Source organism: Diadema antillarum, unplaced genomic scaffold (genome assembly GCF_040938485.1).
Source record: "Diadema antillarum isolate AM-2024a unplaced genomic scaffold, OU_Dant_1.0 seq00000243_RagTag, whole genome shotgun sequence".
Classification (NCBI taxonomy): domain Eukaryota; kingdom Metazoa; phylum Echinodermata; class Echinoidea; order Diadematoida; family Diadematidae; genus Diadema; species Diadema antillarum.
The window spans coordinates 395,097-404,708 of record NW_027271287.1 but is presented as its reverse complement, the minus strand read 5'-3'; positions in this window follow the sequence as shown (position 1 = coordinate 404,708).

Genomic DNA, 9,612 nt, shown 5'->3' with positions numbered 1-9,612 from the left:
GGTTGGCGCGCAAGCCATGTAATATGGCTTATGCAAATGTTGAAGCAGTTCCCATCAAGGTTTTAACGCTCCCACCCCAAAGGTGCTATCCCTATCATTCAGCCGCACGCCTGAGCACTACAGTCTTTGCCAAGTAGAGAATGGCATAGGATGGAGTGACAGATTCTCGCATGAATGACAGCTGTAGTGACTACAAGAGAAAAAGGGATAGGGAGGGGGAGGCTACTAAGTTATAGTGCTTGAATCATGTACTCTGCTGATTTTGATATTCATTGAATGGGAGAGTTATGGGTTCAGACTGTACAGTTGTACAATAATCATGTACTCTGCTAATTTTCATCTTCATTGCTTGGATGAGAGAATCTGGAGGTCAGCGCTAGAACGAATTTTAATGTGATTGTAGAATTAATGACGAATCTTAATTATTTTCATGCTGCTTCGTAAGCAGACAATCAAACCATCAGCTCCACTCTCTGTTGTGCAGTACCACCGTGTCCAATCCTCCCCAGTTTTATTCTGCGAGAGAGAACAGCCTCCCTCAAATGCATGCTCCATCCGCCACACTGAGTCTTCTCTACATTTTCAGTTCTGTGTATGCAAACTTGGAATGGGCAAAACCAGGGAGGTGACTCACCTCCCTGGCAAAACAAAGTCAGTCCAGTATATCTGAAGCTTGTGTGGGTTGCCGGTGGTGATGCCATACAGTTGAGTTAGGTAAACAATCAGTGTCCTTGGCGGTTCTTTTTGATAAGCCACAGCTTGTTGTGGTGCCCACTGTTTTGATTTTAAAGGAAGTTGCAAGATGTCAGTTATAACCCACCACCCCAATGAGTTGCAGATAGCCTCCATTCAAGGCGTTTTTGAAGCCATGTTGTTTATATATTGCCACAAATACTCAGTTTGTGTGGTGCCCACTGCTTTGGAGACAGAAGTTGAGAGATTTTCCGTTATTCCCTGCCACCCCAATGAGCTGCTGATAGCCTCCACTCAAGACATTGTGCAGCCATGTTGGTAATCCACAAATTCTCAGTTTGTGTGCTTTTCACTACTCTATAAAGACAGAATATGCTAGATGTGAAGTGGCCAAACCTAATTGTGTGCTTATTTCTCGTCTGAGCATACGTGTGCACACACAAGGTGACCTCATCTTCCATGTGAGGATACAAAAGCAAAGCTTCAGATCATACTTGCAAGAACTAACAACTGTACTAGGGCTCTCAAGAGAAGCATATGCAGCCATTTTGTTATGCCACAATTCCTCAGTTCTTGTGTTGCCCGCTGCTTTTAAGACATAATTTGTGAGATATGAAGATAACCAAACCTATGCTCATTTCTCATCCGAGCATTCATGTGCAGACAACCATGTGACCTCATCTTTCATGCGATGATACGAAAGCAAAGGTTTAGATCATACTTGCTAGTACCAACAAACTATACTCATGCTCTTGCAAGAAGTATATGATAGAATCCAGTCTGCCAAAAATATGTGTAGTAGGATGCCGAGACGGCACATACGCACTACGTGTACCTTGCTGCTGTTGCAAGTTTGTAAAAGCTGTGATTGTGTGGGCCTCATATTCTGTAGTAGCAAGGTCAACTAATTATTTGGATGTGTTGAAGGATGACCATTGTGGGAATTTCCATATATGACACAACTCCCTTTGACAAATCTGAAACCTGCGTAGGTCAGCAAGTAACAAATACACACACACTCACTCACACACACACAAAAACAACAACCTGTCTTTTGATGAATTCTTTTGCAAGTTTCCTGTGATACAGGATTATTGATTTCCAGCCAATTGTTTGTTTCCGTTGTATTGCCATCGTGTGAAATCCGTGCAAAGACACAGTGGGTGGTGTGCTTTGCGCCAAAAAAATAAAAAATAAAAAATGGATTTAGGAACAATTGAGCTACAATACGAAAGTAATGTGTTGAGAAATGTGTAGAGTGCTTATAAGACAAAATAAACCGGCATCAAAATATTGCAAGTGAGAAAGAGATTACGGGAATAGAGAGTCCATTGCAGACGCAGAGAGCAGCCAAGTCTTCCTGATTCTGCAGAAAACTTCCGGAAAACTTCAATATTTATCTTCGAGTCAAGAAAAGAGAATATCAAAAGCTCCCTTTTCTGTTTTTTATTATTTGTGTCAATGGAGTGGCATGTAACACATATTAAGTATCTCCCTGATGGCTTTTGGAATCTCCCCAATTTTTGATAGAGGTGTATTGGCAGCCCTGCCACACACACAAAATGCACCAGCCTTCACAGAGTAGCTGCCTCTCCAAAACCGTATCGACACTCGTGCAAATGTTCATTTTACAAACTTAAGTTAACTTTCCTTATGCAGAGATTACAATACTTCTGCTAATTTTGTGCTACCACAGCGGTTGATATAAATTACAATGATTTGCGATGACAATTACAAATCTTGATTGCCTTTACAGCAAAGAGTTAAAGCCAAAAAAGCAAAAAGCCATACAAGGATTGCAATTTTTTTTTTTTTTTTTGCCATGAAAACTTTTTTAATGTGTGTGTGTGTGTTGTATATATGCAGCTTGCAATATACACACTACATTATACACACTCTTGTCTAAAAAAAAAAAAAATTGTGACTTTGTTACATAGAAAGTCATGCAGCCAAACATGACATGTGCCCGTGTTTTTGGCTGTGGTTCTTCGAAGAAATGATATATGGGATTATGCAATTGCTACTTGGGCTGCGACTGCTCACATGTGGTGATCTTCATTGTCTTTGATACATTGTGAGCATAAGAGGTCATCTCCTTATTTTAATAGTTGGCTCTCAGAATTTTTGTTGTCTGCCAGATTTGGGAAAACAATCTGAATTGCTTTTGATTTTAATCCAGTGAAAGTAACATATACAGGGAGGCGGCAGAGGAGCGTGACGTTTCCTGCAAGTGTGTACGAATAACCAAAATTCAAGCATAAAGCAAAAGTGTGAGTGAAGTAATACCATAGATCGTGCAAGGCCACATAATGGCATAAGGCATTTTGCTTGGAAATCGGGAAACGAAGCAGGAGTTTCACGATACGCTGCTGATTGCAGAAAGGGATTGGGAAGTATCCACAAGAGAGTTGCTATTTCATGTGCTTGTGGGAGAGTGCAGTATGTGTTTAGTTTGACTCTGTGCCACAGTTCATCTTCCGTTGTCATGACTTGAGTTCTACCTCAATATTACGTTACTGTAGTTATCTCGGTAATGTCATGAGTTCATGTGATTTTCAAATGCTGGTGTGATCTGGCAATCAGCAAGAGTAACTGTTGTGGACATGCAGTGGAAAGCATTGTGCATTGTGTTGTTGTTGGTTTTTTTAAATCTTTCTAAAACAGATAATTGGCACTGTACAAATGCTGTGGATCGTCATCATCATAAACACACCTGTTGGCCTCTATTGGACAAGCTTGACTAGTAGTCTTGCTTTCAGATGTTTGCGTTTTGTGCTTGCTTGCTTGTTTGTTTCCATTTGTCTATTGAGACCTATTCAGCTCTGCTCTCAAACGAAGACTCAGGACTGTTGTAATGTGGGAAAACGTGTGGACATTGTTTTCATACACTAGATTCATTGATAGGCAGAATGCCTCATGGAGGCTGACATTGTGTTACATGGCTCTCTACATGAGACATTCTGAAGATGAATAATCCAGGCATTACAGGTACATTGTGCATGATTGTCATTTGCAAATTGAGGTAAAGTGCAGAGACAGCATGCTTCTCTTCAGCCTGAATCAAGACTGCTGATCAATTCGGCTCCATGTGTGATCATAAGATTCTCGGGAGAAAGCTGATGCATATTAATCTCATTGTTATTTCTAGGTCGTATGTCACCCATGCCGGTGTAACAGAAATCATGTGATGTGAGGAACATACGACTGACTGCACCTCATCAAAGCAGGGTGGGGCAATATACTAATGTTTGAGAATATTAGGGGGTTTGGAGTGGAAAATTCTCTCTGTCTACGCGGATTGTAGTGGTGGTGGTTAATCTATCATGACCTGTTGCCTTGAGGAGCATTAGCATTGTGTGCTGGGCTACGTGTGACTGAAGTCATCCAGACATAGTTTCTCAAAATAGTGTTTGTGTGAAAGTGCCAATCAATAGTGCCAAAGACTTGTCTCAAGGCTAAACAATGCAAACAAAAGGAAAGCAGAACCCAGTGAGTCTGTCCATTTTGCCTTTTTAAAAAAATTTTTTTTTAGATCCTTTGTGTTTATGGGGGCTTGGTGCTTGAATCATCAGAGTATGAAAATCAATAGCTTTCTAATGGCTTAAATACAATTTTCTGTGGATGATGCCCACTCCACACCTTTGTCCATATGCTCCCACCAGATCCATTTCAACATGCAGAATCCCATAGCATTGAGTGCCTCCTCTTGGGTAGAGCCCCTTTTGGTCCAGTAGTTCCTTCCAACTGATGAGTGCAAAAATGAAGTAATACAAGATTGCTGTTCCAGTGTAAAAGAGACCAAGCACTATGAATTGCTATCAATGATCCGGTTATTGCTTATGTCTACGCTTCCCTACCTACCCTCCTTTAGTATACTGACCATCCATCTGGTACTCAAACAAAGTTGATCATTTATGTTTTTGAAAACAAGTGAGCCGAACCACGTGAGAAGTGTCATCCCTTCATGCATGCGAGTGACCGAGAACTTAACTTTCAACGTGTGCCACTTTTTGCATTTTTGTTTTTGGAAAGAAGTGAATTATGCAGATATATCATTGGTGCTGTGTGATCTCTCACCACATTGTACAGAGTGAATATTTTGTCCTCTTTCTGTCTTAATTTTCTTCAAAAACAGAAATTCTTCTGAGTATACATTTTCTGCCAAGTCTTCCATTGTGTTGTGTGCCAAAGGTACGGTGTTCCCTCAGTTGCAATGTCACAGGTTGTGTGGCAGAGTAGCCCGTTGCAGGCATACAAAATGTACCAGCCACTATACGAGAGAAACAAAAAGAGTTTCATGCAACGTTGTTAGTTGCAGTTGAAGCAGAAATGTTGTACTGGCTCCGGAGGAATAGTTGAACAGTATTTTAGTCTAATTGGGAAATGGTGAATCCAGGTATTTGGAGGTTCTGGGTACAAGAAATGAAATGAATGTGTGGATATTATCATATATAGAATACAATGTAGTTGATAATAGTTTTTGGTCTGTGTGATTGCAGCACTTCTGTGTGATTTGTACAAAATAATATTTCCAGTTTTTTTCCTTTCTTTTCTTTTCTTTTTTTTGACCAGCTGTTAAGCCCTCATGGCGAGTGAGGCGGTGCATCATTTTACCTTTGGATAGTGACAATATATGGTGGGAAATGATTATAAGTGGTGATTTGTTTTCAACAAAAAATGTTGTCCGGTATACAAATGTGTATGCCAATGTTATTAGTTTGTTCAATGAAAATGCCAATGAGAGGGGTAAAACAAAGCTTTGCTGCAATCAAAATATGCTCAGAATTACATGTCCAGGAAGCACAATCTTAGAATCAATGCTGTTGCAGATGATTGAATGCCGAACTGAACAACAAAAAAAAATGAAGTGAATCTTGTGTGTCATTTTCAGGGCTATGTTCTGAATTAAAAAAAAAAAAAAAGAGAAAGAAAGAAAGATTAAACCAGCCACTCTAGAGCCTTGTAGAAAACTGATGTGTGCAAATGCAATGCAATACAAGCTATATGTACATGTAATGCACATGGTGTATTATTAGATTTGTACACCATATGCTGTAACATTATTAACCATTCTGTTACCGACTGCAACTTATTTGTGCACAATGTAGATTGCATATTTAGGCCATGGCCTTGAATGGGTTAAGCAGTCTCTACATGTTATATGCCTATTGTCTTTTAACTAATTATTAGTACATAAGTCAGGAGTGAAATTACTCATTGCTCTGTAGTGTGTGATGTCAGTATTACTGACATGTCTGTACAAATGTAGCTATCACCTCATTTCGTCATCAAGTTTTGTCAATAGACTATCATAATTTTTTTTTAAGTCTGACCTGTAACATATTATACTGCAAAAGTGTATACATTTTTATTTTTAATGTACATGTGGAGTACTGTTTATCTGCAGCTTCTGAGAGAAAGTGATGTATACTGTATATTTATGTATTTGTGTATGTATGTATGTATGTGTGTATGTATGTATTCGGCGTGTAGTTGAGGAATATAATGTGTGCAGTTCTGTGTTACCAAGAATCGTAATGCTGTATTGTGTTTGAAATGACCTTGTGTAATGTACTAGACACAAGAAGTGACCCCAGTGACAAAAATTGCAAACTATAGGAATGGGTTCTCATAGTAAATTGGCGTGTTGGTGTTTGTTTCCCAGTTGTGAGAGATGCCTGAATAGCTTGAAGGCATTTCATGGCTTTGTAGGGTGTTCTGTTATGTTGGAGCGATTTCTAAAGTCCCAGGTCTGCCATGTGAATTGGTCTGATTGATGTCCGGCCGTCAGTAAAAGGTTCAGTAGATCGCTTACTTTCCATATCAGGCAGAGATAAATGTTGGTAAATTTAGCTAGGATTTTGTATGTGGCGAGCTGCCCCACCCAGTCAAGTGAGCTTTGAGCTGCGAAGCATGACGACCCCTGTAGTACGGGTATGCACGGCTGGGACTGTGTTAACAAAGATGAAAGAATGCAGTGTGATGGTGTCAAAAGTTTTCCAGACCTTTTGGTACATTATTGCCCAGGGGATTTGTTTTCAACAGCTGATTGAAGGAGAAAGAACTCTTAAATAATTTTTCCCAGAGTTTTCCTCCCCTTTTTTCCCCCTTCACTTTATCATCTGCACTCTATTTGCCAATTTATTTTTAAAGTGCAACGAGCATTGATGACTGCTGTTGCCTCAGTAGATGTGGTGATGCAACGATCAATTGGCACGGAGCATTTGCTTTGATGTCGCAGTAAATGCCATGTTTTAACTGATCAGTGATTGCCAACCTCTTTATTGAAATTGAAAGCCTTCTTTTCGCTGTTTCCCCTTCCCCTGTTTAATGTCTAATGGGTAAAGGAATTGTCAGTTGCTTTACGGACTGCACATTTTTGATACTTTTTTTTAAAACCTGGATGATCGTTAGAATGACAAGGTGTCCGTGCTTCCACTGAACTTGCAGAGAGACCCTGAATCCTGACTTCGCGGATTTTTCTCGTGTGGATCCTGAGTAACCTTTGACCCGTGTGTGAATTTGAGGCTGTTCCTCCTCATGGCATTAGCTTCATTCTAAAGGCAGCTGCTGTGCCCTTACAATGCATGACTACCCACCCTCTCCCCCTCACAAAGTACTGTCATATTTCGAATAAGGAACAGAAGTGTATGTATACCCTGATATTCACTATGAACAAAAATAGATCATGAAGTTTCAGATGTAGCGAGAGAGATAGTCTTGTACATAAACTGTTTTATCTTTTCCATGTATATAAGAAAATACTACTATATTGCTCATATGAATGTATTTATATTTTTTAACATGAAAATTTGTTCAATCAATGCCAGTGTGATATATATGTATCACAATCTCTCTCTATGTATTGTGTGTTTCATATTACACGTCATGTCGTCTTATGTCCCTTGGGTTCTATGTGGACACTAAAATCCTCAGTAAATTATTTTAATGTGAACTCTGTGAAGACCCTATGAAGTTTGCCCTTTTTGGCACGTTGCAAATGGGAGTGGCTTGATATATATATAGAAATCATCATTTGAATTACCATGATAAGAGCCTTCCTTCCCATGAAAAGAGTGATAAGAGTAAAGATAGTCATGGTTCATGATTTGACGTGTACTTGCTGAAATATACATTACATGTTTTATGATATATATATATATATATATATATATATATAAATGTATATGTAAATGTATGTATACAATAAAAACAAGATACTCAATCTCTTTAAGCAAGGAGTCTGCTGTCTGAACTGTGTCACGACTGACGAAGAGAGAAAGTGAGAGGTGTAATTTTAGCAAGGAGTGAAATATTGTTGAAGGACCAGAGCAAAAGGAGAAAATATTAAAGAGAATTCTCCCTATCGCATGATAACATTACAAATTCAAACAGCAGCGGTGCTATTTAGTCTAATTTCCAATGTGTCGACAACGCTGTGCCGCGAGCTCTATCTGATCGTGCGCGTAAAAACATGGAGCACTGTCTCTTTCTCCAATCTATCATAGTTTTTTAATTTTTCCCAGCAATTGTTACATATTGGGAAAAGCAATACAAAGATGCATTTCTATTATGAATTGACAATGCGTAAGTCATGATAATATTAATAAGGGAAAATTAGATGCAGTTACCGCATAGTGTGCTAAATTACTGTATGTAGTATGCGCTCTGCCCATGCCTACTGCACAGCTCCGCCGCATTACCGGAAGTGCACAAGTCGACACTAAAAGTGTGACCCCGCTTGACTTTGCATGTTGAGTATTGGTGTGTGAGATTACCCCATTTGTATGCACATAGCATACTGCCAGCATATGGACCCAACTGCTAGTGACAAAATGTCTACATTTATATGCGATAGGGAGAATCGTCAAAGGTGAACATAATGGAACAGGAGACAGAGAGAGAAAAAGAGAGAGAGAGTGAAATAAAGACCTAGTACCAGTTCAAGTAAATGTTGCAACCTTGAGACTCCACTCTGATTGGTCCTTTCGAAAATATGGGCGATTGCCATGGTTACCACTCCACTCTTATTACAGGTGGTCCACCAGAGAATCTTGATGATTGTCATGGTAACGACTCCAATCTGAATAGTCCACCCTTGGGATGTATTGACTGAAAATGTGCCTCAAAATTGGTATGAAAGGCTTTCGAAACCATCAAGGTAAGAAAAACACTGCTTTCTATCATGCAAGTGACATGCATGCTGCCCGTAGTGTGATCAAACCATTATCATCATCATCGTCATCATCGATATCATTCTCATCTTCTTCATCATCATCGTCATCGATATCATTCTCATCTTCATCATCATCATCGTTATCATCATCATCGTCATCATTATCATCATCATCACTGATATCATTCTCATCTTCATCATCTTCATTATCATTATGATACTGCCATGCTGTACACAAGGGTAAATCAGAATACTGTACATGACAAAACTAATTAAACACACAAATCTCATTCCTTGTAAAGGTGGTATGACATGTATATAGCATTTATTATTTCCTTTTTTTTTTTGCAAGTATGCATACAATGCATATTATAATTAATCTTATTTACAAGCAATTTTCTGTACATATCTTTTAAAAATTTCATTTTACAGTGAGCTCAGGACAGTGAATCAAACCACATCATATAATGGGACCTACAAGATGACCACGTCTCTGAAACAATCTCATAGACATAACTGAACATGTTTACATACTTTCACATTGAGATACAGTCTTGAAGGAAGGCTATGCCTTTTTTGAGTTGAAATTTCGTTAGTTATGCCTTCAATATCGATGGACAAAACACTTAAAACAAAACTAAGTTAAAACTTGCTTTTACTGTCTCCTCTCAGAAACAGAAGGTCTTATGATTGACAGACTGGCACAATTGAAGGCTCCTGTAACAGTCATACTCTTTTCCTTT